This window comes from Orycteropus afer, unplaced genomic scaffold, assembly GCF_000298275.1.
Source record: "Orycteropus afer afer isolate SDZICR_OR568_19922 unplaced genomic scaffold, OryAfe1.0 scaffold00066, whole genome shotgun sequence".
Classification (NCBI taxonomy): Eukaryota; Metazoa; Chordata; class Mammalia; order Tubulidentata; family Orycteropodidae; genus Orycteropus; species Orycteropus afer.
In genome coordinates this window covers 1780700-1796153 of record NW_006921653.1, presented here as the reverse complement: position 1 = coordinate 1796153, position 15454 = coordinate 1780700, and positions in this window count along the sequence as shown.

The following is a 15454-nucleotide window of genomic DNA, read 5'->3' as shown; positions in this document are numbered from 1 at the left end:
TTGGGAGGAACGGTTGGTGAAAGGGCTGGAGGGAGGCAGCATGTCTGGCCTTGCAGTAATAGGCCTTGGGTTACTGCTGGTAATCCTGCCTTCCTCTTGTGAGATTAGAGGAGGTAAGAACATGTGGCCTCCTTGCCGTTTTAGCAAGGAGGTGATACACTATACCCAAAAAGACCTACTTGATTTTGCTAACATGTACAGACAGAAACCTGGAGAATACATATGGGAATGGCTACTGAGGGTGTGGGACAATGGTGCAATGAATGTAAGATTGGATCAGTCTGAGTTTATTGATAGGTCCACTAAGTATGGATTCTTCATTCAATGTCTCAGCTCAAGAGGTTAGGAAGGGGTCTAATAGTTTATTTGGCTTACTGAGGCATGGATTATGCAGTGGTCTATCTTAAGTCAAGTTGAAGTATCAGATCTGCCTTGGTTTAATGTAGAAGAAGGAATCCAGAGGCTTAGGGAAATTGGCCTGTTGGAATGGATTTACCAAATTAGACCCATAGACCCAGAAATGGAGAGTCCAGAAGACACGCCTTTCACCAGTACCATAAGGAATAAATTTATGAAGGGAGCTCCAGCATCTTTGAAGACCTCTGTGATTGTTATTTTATGCAAACCTGATTTGACAGTGGGAACTTCCCTAATTGAACTAAGACACTTAACTATGATGGGGCTGATTGGACCCCGTGGTAGTAGGGGCCAAGTGGCAGCAGTTAAATCAACAAAGGCAAGGCGGGCATGGTTACCATAATGGACAGCAGAATTGGAAGACAAATCAAAATAGTCTGACTCGTGTGGAATTATAGCATTGGCTACTTACTCATGGTGTTCCTAGTAGTGAAATACATGGCAAGCCTACTAAATATTTACTTGATATATGTAGACAGAAGAATTCTAGGTCACGTGAACAGCAACCTCGATTGAATCACCAGAATACAGAGTCCTGACGTCTCAATCAATTCCCAGACTTGAGTCAGTTTACAGACTCACAACCCCTTGAATGAAGGGGAGGCCAGGTCCCAAAAATCTATAATGTCATTCTTTCTCCTAGCCTTCCCCAAAGGGATCTGAGGCCTTTTATGAGATTGACTGTTCGTTGGGGGTAAGGAAATAATCAAACTTTTTGGAGATTACTGGACACTGGCTCTGAATTGACACTAATTCCAGAAGACCCAAAGCATCATTGTGGCCCACCAGCCAGAGTAGGGGCATATGGAGGTCAAGTTACTGATGGAGTCTTAGCTAAGGTGCATCTCACAGTGGGTCCAGTGGGTCCCCGAACCCATCCTATAGTGATTTCCCCAGTGCCAGAATGCATAATTGGAATAGATATACTCAGCAATTGGCAGAATTCCCACATTGGCTCTCTGACATGTGGAGTAAGGGTTATTTATGGTAGGAAAAACCAAGTGGAAGCCATTAGAACTGCCTCTACCTACAAAAATAGTAAACCAAAAGCAGTACCGCATACCTGGAGGGTTTGCAGAGATTACTGCCACCATCAAGGACTTGAAGGTGCAGGGGTGGTAAATCCCATCACAACCCCATTTATTTTGCCTATTTGGCCTGCACAAAAAACAGATGGATCTTGGAGAATGACTATAGATTATCGTAAACTTAATCAGGTAGTGACTCTAATTGCAGCTGCTGTTCCTGATGTAGTTTCATTGCTCAAGCAAATTAGTACATCTCCTGGAAGTTGGTATGCAGCTTTTGATCTGGCCAATGCCTTTTTCTTGATATAAATTTCAAAAGACCATCAGAAGCAGTTTGCCTTCAGCTGGCAAGGCCAACAGTATACTCTCACAGTCCTTCCTCAGGGGTATATCAACTCCCCGGCACTATGTCATAATTTAGTCCATAGAGATCTTGATCGCCTTTCCCTTCCAGAAGACATCACACTGGTCCATTATGTTGATGACATTATGCTGACTGGACCTAGTAAATAAGAAGTATCGATGACTCTAGACTTATTGGTGAGACATATGTGTGCTAGAGGTTGAGAAATTAACCCAAGGAAAATTCAGGCACCTTCCACCTCAGTGAAATTTCTAGAGGTCCAATGGTGTAGGCCATGTTGAGATATTCCTACTAAAGTGAAGGATAAGTTATTGTATCTGGCTTCGCCCACAACTGAAAAGGAGGCACAACATCTGGTGGGTCTGTTTGGATTTTGGGGGCAACATATCCCTCATCTGGGTGTGTTGTTGTGGCCTATTTATCAAGTGACTCAGAAAGCTGCTAGTTTTGAGTGGGGTCCAGAACAACAGAAGGCTCTGCAACAAGTTCAGACTGTCGTGCAGGCTGCCCTGCCACTTGGGCCATATGATCAGGCTGATCCAATGGTGCTTGAAGTGTCTTTAGTAGATAGAGATGATGTTTGGAGCTTTTGGCAGGTTCCTATTGGTGAATCACAACACAGACCCTTGGGGTTTTGGAGCAAAGCCCTGCCATCCTCTGCTGATAACTACTCTCCTTTTGAGAAACAGCTTTCGGCTTGTTATTGGGCTTTGATAGAGACTGAACACCTAACCATGGGCCACCAAGTCACCATGAGGCCTGAGCTACCCACCATGAACTGGGTGTTGTCTAACCCACAGAGTCATAAAGTTGGATGTGCACAGCAGCACTCCATCATGAAATGGAAGTGGTATATCAGAGATCGGGCTTGAGCAGGACCTGAAGGCACAAGTAAGTTGCATGAGGAAGTGGCTCAAATACCTATTGTCTCCATGCCAGTCACATTACCTTCCCTATCCCACTCTGCACCTATGGCCTCATGGGGAGTTCCTTATGATCAGTTGACTGAGGAAGAGAAAACTTGTGCCTGGTTAAAGACAGTTCTGCGTAATATGCAGGCACCACTGGAAAGTGGACAGCAGCGGCACTGCAGCCCCTTTCTGGGACTTCCTTAAAAGACAGTGATGAAGTGAAATCCTCCCAACAGGCAGAACTTCAAGCCATGCATATGGCTGTTCACTTTGCATGGAACAAGAAATGGCCAGATGTGTGATTACATATGGATTTATGCACTATGGCTAATGACTTAGCTGGATGGTCTGGCACTTGGAAGGAGCATGATTGGAAGATTGGTGATAAAGATGTATGGGGACGAGGTATGTGGATAGATCTCCCTGAATGAGCCAAAAGAGTAAAAGTATTTGTGTCTCATGTGAATGCCCACCAAAAAGTGACCCCGGCAGAGGAAGACTTTAACAATCAGGTGGATAGGATGACACATTCTGTGGAAACCAGCTGTCCTTTTTCCCCAGCTACTCCTATCATTGCTCAATGGGCTCATGAACAAAGTGGCCATGGTGGCAGGGATGGAGGTTATGCGTGGGCTCAGCTGCATGGACTCCTGCTTAGCAAGGCTGATTTGGCTACCGTGACTGCTGAGTGCTCCATCTGCCAACAGCAGAGACCAACAGTGAGTCCATGATATGGAACCATTCCTTGGGGTGATCAGCCAGCAACCTGGTGGCAGCTTGATTACATTGGACCACTTTCATCATGGAAAAGACAGTGTTTTCTTCTTACTGGAATAGATACTTATTCTGGATATGGATTCACCTTCCCTGCATGCAATGCTTCTGCTAGAACTACCATCCATGGACTTACAGAATGTCTTATCCACAGTCATGCCAGCCCACACAACATTGCTTCGGATCAAGGGACTCATTTCACAGCACATGAAGTGTGACAATGGGTTTATGCTCATGAAATTCACCGGTCTTACCATGTTCCCCACCATCCTGAAGCAGCTGGCTTGATAGAACAATGGAATGGCCTCTTAAAAACACAAATACGGTGCCAGCTAGGTAGCAATACTTTGAAGGGTTGGGGCAATGTTCTCCAGGAGGCTGTATATGCTATAAACTAGCATCCAATATATGGTTCTGTTTCCCCAATATCCAGGATTATGGGTCCAGGAACCAATGGGTGGAAACAGGAGTGGTACCACTCACTATTACCCTTAGTGACCCACTCAAAAAATGTTTGCTTCCTGTCCCTGCTACCTACCCTATGCACTGTGGGTCTGGAGATCTTAGTCCCAAAGAGAGGAACACTCCCACCTGGAGACACAATACTGATTGCATTGAACTGGAAATTAAGAATGCCGCCCAGCCATTTTGGCTTCCTCATGCCTCTGGATCAACAAACAAAGAGGGCATTACTGGACTATCTAGTGTGATAGATCTTGATTTCCAAGGGGGAATTGGGTTGGCTTTAGATAATGGAGGTAAAGAAGAATATATCTGGAATATAGGAGATTCTTTAGGATGTCTCTTAGTACTATGATGCCCTGTGATTAAAGTCAATGGAAAATTACAGCAACCCAATTCTGATATGACTGCTAACCGCCCAGACCCTTCAGGAATGAAGGTTTGGGTCACCCCACCAGGCAAAGAAACATGACCAGCTGACGTACTTGCTGAGGGCGAGGGAAATACAGAATGGGTGGTGGAAGAAGGTAGTTCTGAATATCAGCTACGACCACATGACCAGCTGCAGAAATGAGGACTGTGATTGTTATTATTCCCTCATTGTATAAGTGCATCAAATATTTTTGTTTCCTTCTGTTATGAACTGTGAAATGTAAATAAGGTTAATGCATTTTGGTTGTATATGTGTTAACATATCATGTTAGGCACAAATATGACTCTGTAATTGTCTTTATTTAGAGATTATATATGGTTAAGAAGATGTGTACAACTTCCAAGTTGACAAGGGGTGGACTGTGATAGTTGGAGCTGTGTGTCAACTTGGCTGGACCCCAGTTCTGTGTGATTGTTCCCATGATGGGATCAGATGACTGTGTTCTGAGTGGCCAATCTGCCCAAGGGGAGTTTCCCTAGGGGTGTGGCCTGCTTCCAGGATATCCAGGGACATCCTGGGAAGAGAGGCATTCTTCTGTGGATCGGGACTCTGATGTGCTGCCTACAACTTTCCATGAGTGAGCAGCCTACCGTTAGGTCTGGAGATCTTGGATTCGTCTTTCATTGAATGAACAGCCAGTCTACTGCCTACCAACCTTGAGCTTCTCAGGCCCCTGTGGTTGCGGAAGCTAAGAAAAGCCTCCCGCCTGATGTTTCCTTCAGGGACTTTGGACTTGCCGGCTTCTATATGTTTGTGATCCATTTCCCTAAGATAAATTCTTCTCTCTCTTTATATATATATATAAGCTTTGTTGTTTTTTGTTTCTCTAGAGAACCCAGTCTAACACACCATCTAATAGATATATTTTTTAAAGAATATTTCTATGTATTGATGTAAAAAGATCTCTGCTTATGTGTGTATGTTCATATATATATATATATAAAGTAAAACACTGTAGATAAGATATTTATATAATTGGTTGGTTAGTTAGCTACTTAATTAGTTTATAGCTTTATTGAAAATGTGATTGAAACACAATAAATTCTACAGTTTTAAACTGTATAATTTAGTGGGTTTTATCAAACATGTATACTGGTGAAACCACCAACACAATCAAGATAATGGACATTTCTATCACCTCTGAAAATTTCCTTCAACTCACTGCCTTCAAGTCAGATCTGACCCATAGTGACCCTTCCTTCACTATGGAAGTAGATTTCCCAATCTTCCTTCCAAGGAGTGGCTGGTGGATTTGAATTGCCAGCCTTCTGTTTAGCAGTCAAATGCCTTAGGCACTAGGCTACCAGAGCACCTTATGCCCATTTATAATCTTTTCATTTCTTTCTCATCTCATCACTCCCTCTCTAAATTCTGTTTTCTGTCACTAATCTATTTTCTATAACTGTAGATCAGTTTTCATTTTTTAAAACTTTTTATATGTAAAATTGTATAGTATATATTCTTTTGGATCTGGCCTCTTTCACTCACAGGGTTTTTATAGGCACACATTTTCAAATTTTCATTGGGTTCAACAATAGAAGACCCTGACAGAAATCTGTAGGATAGAAGAAAGTGAATTTCAAGGTAATTCTTTCCCTTTCTAGCTGTCTTGGGCAGAGTGTCTCCAGCTGTGGGTTTATCTCCATATGGCTCTAGTTCACGAGGCAGGCCTGATGTAGTTTATTAAGGGGCTTCAGTTCCTAGAATTCCATAATGCTTCCTTGCTTTGACCCAGAAGCCTAGGGGTGATAGTAGCTCCCTTCTAATTGCTATCCTTTAGGTTTCAATAAGGAGCTCTGGTAGCATAGTGCCTAAGGCACTTTACGGCTAACCAGAAGGCTGGCGGTTCAAACCCACCAGCCACTCCTCAGAAGGAAGATGGGGCAATCTACTTCTGTAGTGGTACTGCCCATGAGTGGGATCTCTGACTCCATAGCACCTAACAACAACAACAACAACAACAGGTTTCAATAAGGAGTTCTGGTGGAGTAATGCCTAAGGTTTGACTGCTAACCAGAAGGGTGGCGATTCAAACCCACCAGCCACTCCTTGAAATGAAGATTGGGCAATCTACTTCTGTAGATTCTGTAGATTGGAACCCCAAGGAGGGGTCACTATGAGTTCAATCAAATTGACGGCAGTGAAGGTTTTTTTTTTTTTTTAGGTTTCAATAAAATCTGTTTAACTTCTCAACTATTCTATCACCAATGTAATCAAATTCCAGTATTAAATTTCCCCTGTTTTAAATACTTAGAGAAGTTTAGGTTTATCCTGTTTGAACCTACAAGCCTCAAATCACAAATCTAGAATTAATAATTATAAATGTTTCAGATCTGCATGATGAGCTTCACTCTTCTCCCACGTCAAGGATTAGGAGAAGAAGCAGTGTTTAAAAAAAAGAAGAAGAAGAATTTTTGTTTTACTAGGTAACCTTTTGTTTCACTAGGTAACCTCATTGTTCTTTCCTTCCAGAACAGAAATACATTTAGAGAGTAAAAGGGTCATTTTTATACACACAACCAATGGACAGTCTTATTTTGGTATGGATTTTAGAATATTGTGGCTTTAGTACTGGGCTTCATAATATCCTAGCTATGTGCAATAAACATTTGAACCAGATGGTCAGTTGCACTACCAAACTTGGATCTTTTTCAAAATAATACTTGCTATTGAAAAGTAAAAAATCTTATTTTATGAATAATTTTGTGAAAATTTATTTCATTTCAATAATAAGACATTTATTAAAGATCTAGTAAATGAAAAGCACAATACCATGTTTGTTACATATAATATTTTATTTAATCTCTCTTGTTTGTCACAATAAAAAATTTAGAAACTGATGGCCAGAGAGGTTAATCAAATTGCAGAATAGCATCACCATAGAGCAGACTCTTCTATGGCCTACTATAGTCAATGCATTTTACTTTTGGAATGCCGTAGACCCAATCTACATTCCTTTTGTTGTTTTCCACTTAGGGCAGATATAAATAGACATCTAAAGGAAAATGTTGTATTAGGTCATTCTGCTTGATGGGAAACAGCAATATTATAATTAAAACATTTAAATTTATGAGACAAATTGAAAGTGTCTGAGGGAATAAACATCACATTGAAAGAGTAAATCTTTTCCCTAAATAAAGTCTAGCTTATTAAGCAGATGAAAAAGTCTCTGTATCTATCAGCTTTCTAATTTTTACATGACAGAAACCAATTTTTAAAATATTTTTTTAAGGAATTTGGGTTCATACAATCTACAGTAAGTCCAGTTTTTAGAACCTATTGAGTTAGACTAGGATAGCTTTGACCCAACACTCTGGCCATGAGGAGTAATTAAATTTTGTAATTAGCCACAACATCTACAAAAATTAACAGGGCCTGTTGGTTTTCTTCATCGACAAACCAGTTGAAGGGGATTGATGGTTCTAGTTACATGAGTGAAAAGATACAAGGAAGGAATCAATCCAACCATTCTGGTAAAAATCTTGCTTATTAGAGAAATGATTATATGAATGCATTTAAATAACTATAATACTAATAACACAGAGAAAATTTGTTGTGAATGATCATGATCTTGTGGAAGAATTGCCTAGTTCTCTTGCACCTTGAGGGACCTCTGTGACTTTGCCAGAACAGAAGTTTAGCCTCAATCTGATCTCTACAGTTTGTTCAGGCTTCAGCAGGGATGACCTGGAACTATCTCCAGTGTTAGAAACAGGAGTGAGCAGAAATGATTAGCACAAACGAAGCTGTAGCCCTGTGAGGGCACATTTTTCCTGGGTGCCTAGGGCTTGCTTGGGGGTTCTGTTGATTCAGACCCTGCCTCTAGCTCTCATGAGGGCAGAATGTTCAGTCATCTCAGACATATATTCATGTTCTGAAGCAACATGGGATATCAGGTCTTATGAAATAGGCAGAATGATGACCCTTTAAAGATACCCATTCTAAATCTCCAGAAACTTTAATATATTAACTTTCGTGACAAAAGGGACTTTGAATATAAGATTAAGTTAAGAATCTGGAGATGGGGAGATTTTCCTGGATTTCCCATGTGAGCCCAATGTAATCATATGAGTTTCCTAGAAGTAGAAAACCTTTCCTTTCTGTGTTCTGAGAGAGATCTGGTGATAGAGAAGGGTCAGAGAGAGAAATCACTGGATTTGAAGATGAAGGAAGTCATGAGCCAGGGAATGTTGACAGCTTGCAGAAGCTGGAAAGACAGGGAAATAGATTTAGCTCTACAGCCTCCAGCCAAAATCTTGACATTAGCCTAGTCAAACCCATGTCAAAAGATAATAAATTTATGTTGTTTTAAGCAAATATATTTATGATAATTTTTTCCCATGGCAACACTCTGAAACAATCAACATCTAGAAACAGTTGTGCAGATCCCTGGCCATAGGAGGTCATTTGAATTTCAGTAGTGAGGTAGGCACTAGCCAGGACTGACCCATCACACTTAAAAAAGCACCTGATGATTCTTGGACCTTTCCAGGGGTGGGGGGAGTATCACTAAGGAGATATAAAGTAGGAGTTTCTGCTAATTTGGACAAGTGGTTACCGAAGCAATAACAGTGATAAAGATAGCAAACAGTAATAATATTTACTTTGTTCCAAGCACTATTCTAAGCACTGTACATATATTAATTTATTTAATCTTCATAGGAAACCTCTAAGGTATGTAACAGTATTAGCTCCATTTTATAGATGAGGAAACTGATGTAAAAAGAGGTTAAGTAACATTCCCATAGTAACCTAACTAATAATGACAAAACTGCTTTCAAACACAAGCAGTCCTAATCACTACACTATATTGAATCTAAAGTAAACTACATTGAAACCCCAATAATAACATTAATAATGATGTCTTTGTTAGGTGTCATCAAGTCAGTTCCGACTCATAACAACCCTATGTACAACAAAATGAAATGTTCTGTCCCATCCTCATAATCATTGTTCATAATCATTGCTGTGTTTGAGCCCACTGTTGTAGCCACTGTATCACTCCATCTCATGAAGATCTTCCTCTCTTTCACTGACCCTTGACTGCTAACCAGAAGGCTGATGGTTCAAACCCACCAGCCATTCCTTGGAAGGAAGGTTGGGCAATCTACTTCTGTAGAGGTTCTGCCTCGGAAACCCAAGGAGGGGTAGCTATGAGTTGAATCAACTCAATGGCAGTGAGTTTGAGGTTGTTTTTTTTTTTTTTTTCCCCCTACTTTATCAAGCATGATATACTTCTCTAGGGACTTGTCCCTCTTGATAACATTTCCAAATTATGTGAGACAAGGTCTCACCATCCTCATTTCTAAGGAGCATTCTGGTTGCACTTCTTCCAAGAAAAAGAAAGAAAAAAAAGACCAAACTCACTGCCTTCCTGTTGAATCCAACTCATAGCGACCCTTCCTTGGGTTTCTGTGGGAGTATCACTACAGAAGTAGATTGCCCAAGCTTCCTTCCAAGAAGTGGCTGGTGGGTTTGTACCACCAGCCTTCTGGTTAGCAGTCAAGTGCCTTCACTAAATTTTGTCACCAGACAAACTTGTAAGAGAAGATACCTACTGATATCTGCATTTTACAGAGGTGGAAATGAAGAAACAAAGAGGTTAAACAACTTACTTATTCTCACAGCAACAAACCCAGGGATTCAAACCCAGGTCTCCAAGTCTATGCCCTTCCTTAACCATATAGCTATTGTTAAGCGTTCAATGGCAGGCAACAACAGCAACATGCACTCAGCTGCTAACAGAAAGATCAGCAGTACAAATGCACCCAGCATGTCCACAGGGGAAAAAAGATGTACCCAACTGCTCCCTTGAAAATTACAGCCCTGGAAATCCTTTGAGGTGGTTCTACATATACCATCACTGTGAGTTGCAATTGACTCAATGACACATAACAACATTGGAAGAAATTTTATTTTACTCTAAACGTAAAAGCTATATATCACAGTGAAAATTTGTCATTGAAAATTGAAATTCATTTCATCCAAAAATGAATTTTGACATACCTTATTGTTAAGACAAGGAGACAAGGAGCTCTCTTGGTACAGTGCCTAAAGCAGAAGGTCAGTGGTTCAACCTCACCAACCACTCCATGGATAGAAGATGGGACAATTTACTTCTGTAAAGAGTAACCCTCTTGGAAACCCAATGGGGGATGCTATGAGTCAGAATTGAATAAATCAGAAACTTGGGGAAAAGCTAAAACTCCTAGGCACACATTACTACTCTACGATACTTCTAAAACTCACTGCTGTGGAGTGGATAATGACCCATAGCAATCCCAATTTGGTTTCCAAGGCTATAAATCTTTACAGAAGTAGATTGTCCCATTTCCCTTCTATGGAACAGGTGGTGGGTTTGGACTGCTCACCTTCTGGTTAGCAGGCAAATGCCTTATCCATTACACCACCAGAGCTCCTTCTGCAATGCTTAGGATATATTAAAAAGAATAACTACACAGTAATTACAGCAAAGATTTTATTATCTAACTGGTCTAATATTGACAAATATTACCACAAGCCATCTGAATAATTTAGGACAAATTATTTTGTCTCTAAATAGCAATATTTTACTATAAAATGAAATTATTAATACATACATTATGGATTGTTTGAGGAATTTAATAAGATGATACAATTGAATGCATAGAAAGACCTAAAGGAATGGCAACAACTTTTCTTTTTGTCATTGTTGTTATTGATATCAACTCTATGGGATAATTTCACTAATCCATCAGGGTGAGCATTAATCCAATAACATTTTTGTATACTTATTACATATGTGTTGTTCAAACAGTTAAGCACTCAACTACTAGCTAAAAAGTTTAACCTATCCAGAGGTACTTAGAAGACAGATGTGGTCATCTGCTTTTGAAAAGTTGCAGCCTTGAAAATCCTATGGAGGTGTTTTACTCCACGCATGGGAAGTCATTAGGCTTCAAAAACTTCAAGGCAACTGTCTTAGGCTTATTTCTCTAGAGAAGCAAAACCAGTGAAGTTGAGAGAGAGGAAAAAAAAAAAAAAGAGAGAGATTTATCTCAAGGAAATACCTCATGTAGTTGTAGAGGCTGGTAAGTCCCAAGTCCATGGGTCCCATGTCAGGCTAGAGGTTTTCCTGGCTCATGTAGCTACAGGGGCTATCAAACCCAAGATCAGCAAGCAATACTGCAGGCTGGTGGCTTTGGAGGCTGATGAATCCAATACTGGCCAGTAAGATGGCAGGCTGCTGGTTCACAGGCTGTGAAGGCAACAATACCAATATTGGCAGGCAATAGGACAGGCTGCTGGTTCAAATCCAAAGAACTGGAGGTCAGTTGATGATGAGCCAGATGCAGGATCCAGATTGAGCAAAAAGCCAGAGAGCTTTACCAGAATGTCCATGTATATTGGAAGCGGACCACAACCCTCAGAAACTTCCTTTGAACCGATTGGCTGCTTATAGTAGATCTCATCCAGGGGGATGACTACATCATAACTGAGAATCATAGCCTAACCAAGTTGACACACATTAACCATCACAGCAACTAACAACAACAATTATATGTGTGCCTGGAACTATAGGAGAATCTGGGAATGCAGTTGTCAGCTTGGCTGGGCCTGGTTGAATGGCTGGGCAACTGGATGTCGTTATTCCCAATGATGAGATTGGTAATCTACTGGAGCAACTCACGTAACTGCCTTAAGGATGTGGTCTGCTTCCAACATATAAGGATAAGCATTGAGAAAGGTCTCTGAGTTTTTGGCATGCTTGGACACTGCATGTAGCTGAGTCTTCATTTAGCAGCCTGCCATGTTTACTGAACAATCTTGGGACTGTCTCTGGACTTGAACTAGTGGCCTGCCATGTTGTTTGGTAATATTGGGACTATGCCATTTTATTTGTCAACCTTGGGCTAGCCAGCAGCTGCCTGAGTGAAGAGACACCTTTAGCTTCAGTAGGCCAGGAGCAAGAGGCAAAGCTGAAGCCCAAGGTCGAGCGGCTTTCACCTAGCCCCTAGAGCTTGGCACATTGAACTTCCAGCCTCCAAAACTGTAAGAGAATAAAACTCTTGTTTGTTAAAGCCATCCACTTATGGTATTTCTGTTAGAGCAGCACAACGTAACCAAAACAATTACCAAAAATTATGTGCTGTAAATCCTAACCTCTATTCCTATAGTTATAATCCTATTTGATAGTAGGTTGTCTTTGTTATGTTAATAGGACAGGATTAGTGAGTCAATCTTTTTTGAGATATAAAAGAGATTAAACAAGAGATCCAGAGAGGCAGAGATAGAAGAGGAGAGATGCTAAGTCACATGAAGATCCCCCAGGAGCAGAAGCTCAGAAGAGACAAGGACTTTCCACCAGAGCTGAAGCTTTCTCCTAGAGTTGATATCCTGAATTTGGACTTCTAGCCTCCTAAACTGTGAGCTCTGGTAAGGCACTTGACTGCTAACCAGAAGGCTGGTGGTTCAAACCCATCAGCCACTCCTCAGAAGGAAAGTTGGGCTATCTACTTCTGTAGTGATATTGCCTTGGAAACCCAAGGAAGGGTTGCTAGGAATCAGGCCTGACTTGACAGCACATAACAACATCAACAAACTGTGAGAAAATAAATTTCTGTTCATTAAATTTACTCACTTATGAGATTTCTTATGTAGCAGTACAAGATAATTAAGAATTCTCTTCTTCTAGGAAAAATCACTGAGTCACTACTGATTGCATGGTGAAGCAATGTATTCTGGCCTTCTTAATTTGGCCCTCTCAGCATGGAACCTCTCCTTTACAAGCAATCTAGAAGAAGATAGCCAGCCTCTCAGTATCCTTGGCACGCTGTGCCTAGGAAAGAGCCTGCATACTATAGGTAGGTCTTGAGTGGAGAAAGGGAGCCATTCATCTCTCAGCTGCATTCATCAGGAGTTTAGCTTCTTTGATTCAGTGTTTGACTGGATGAGAAATTCTAGCTAGCTGGCTTCCCTCCCCTCAATTTCCAATCATTATGTCCCTTAATGGAGAGCTGAGGTAAAAGGGAGACCCATATTTTTGGCCACATCCATCAGGAGTAAAACATCCATCAATTTGAGTTGAACAGGAAGGAGGGAATGAATAGGTCATGGCTCAAACAAGCTCATACTGTTCCTAGAGAGTTTTAGTAGTTTTCTTAAATAAATATTTCTTCATTTGCTGTATGGCCTTAGGACAATCTCCAGAGACTTTAAATAATTGTTTATTTATAGTTGTCACCAGCATTGCTTATTTTTCTAGAAAATGGCCACACAGAGCCCCTAATCCTACTTTCCAATAAATTGTATATGATTATATATATATATATATATATATATATATATATATATATATATATAAGGAATCAAAAAGATCTGCTAGAAGTCATCTATGAGAGGAAATATTGGGGTCTGAGCAGGAGGGAAATTCACTCTTTGCTGCATTCTCTCATGCAGAACGTTAAACGATGAAATAAAACAGTTGAACAGAATATTTCAAAGGGCATCCCGAGATGACAAAGTAAAGTATTAAAATGAAACGTGCAAAAACCTGGAATTAGAAAACCAAAGGGGAAGAACACTCTCAGCATTTCTCAAGCTGAAAGAACAGAAGGAAAAATTCAAGCCTCAAGTTGCAATATTGAAAGATTCTGCAGGAAAATATTGAATGATAAAGGAAGCATCAAAAGAAGATGTAAGAAATACAGTCACTGTATCAAAAAGAATTTGTTGAGGTTTAACCATTTCATGAGACAGCATTATGATCAAGAACAAATGATATTGAAGGAAGAAGTCCAAGTTCAAGTTGCACTGAAAGAATTGATGAAAAACAAGACTCTAGGAATTGACAGAATACTGAGACATTTCAACAAATAGATGCAGCACTGGAGGTGTTTATTCATTTATGTCAATAAATTTGGAAGACAGCTACCTGGCCAACTGACTGGAAGAGATCTATATTTGTGCTCATTCCAAAGAAAGGTGATCCAACAGAATGTGGAAATTATCAAACAATAATATTACAATAATATTACTATCTGTTCTGGTTACCTAGTGCCACTCTTTTTCTAGTGCCACACATTTTTTTTTTTTCACCCAACACAGTATAATCTCTCATGCGCTGAAATTCTTCTGTGATCAGATTCTCCTTTTTCCCCCACCCTCCCTCCTCTGAACAAGTACCAATATTTGTCACTCTTTTTTCTGTGCTCCACATTGTATTCACTACCACAACTTCACTTTACCTATTAATTATTGATGTGTGTATGTCTGTTTTCTGCACTAGATTGAGCATCTTAAGGACTTGTTTACCATGAGCCTCCACTGGAGCTTAGCACACAGTAAATAAAGAAGAATTTTGATATAAATAACTAGACTGTAGGATTTTCAGAGAGTAAATATGACCTACCTCATACATTCCAGATACCCTAAAAGAAAATAATTTACTTCCTGTTATGAAAATTAGCTAAAAAATATGAAACTTTTTAAAAATAATGTGTGAAAAAGAAGAAAAAAAATCGACTCTTATTGTGCAGAGTTACAGGGAAAATAAATTAAAGATATGTGAAAATGATACAGGTAAATGAACAAAATGCTGCCAGTAATGAAAAGGAATTACAAATGTAAATTGTTCATATACTATCTTTAGAAAACAGCTGTCCTCATTCATAAAATCATCAAATAATTGGCCCATGTCTACCTCATTTGACTTCATAACCTAAGAAATTCTAGAGTCATTGTTAAAATCTTTCAAATAAAGAACAATCATTCATTCAAAATGTCACAGAAAAGCTATTAAGGGTGCCTTGTCAATTTAAGTTTGTAGGTCTGCATGAATAAAGGTTTGTAATCTTTAAAAATTTTAAAAAGTGAAAGAGATATATTTGACCCAAAATAAATACCTTTGCAAAAGGGTAACAAAAAAATACATTTTTTTTTCCTGGGGTAATCATTCTTCTCCTGAATTCTATGAAGAAAAACGTGGCATCAGAATTGGAGGAAGAATCATTAACAACCTGAGATATGCAGACAATACAACTTTGCTTGCTGAAAGTGAGGATGACTTGAGGCACTTACTGATGAA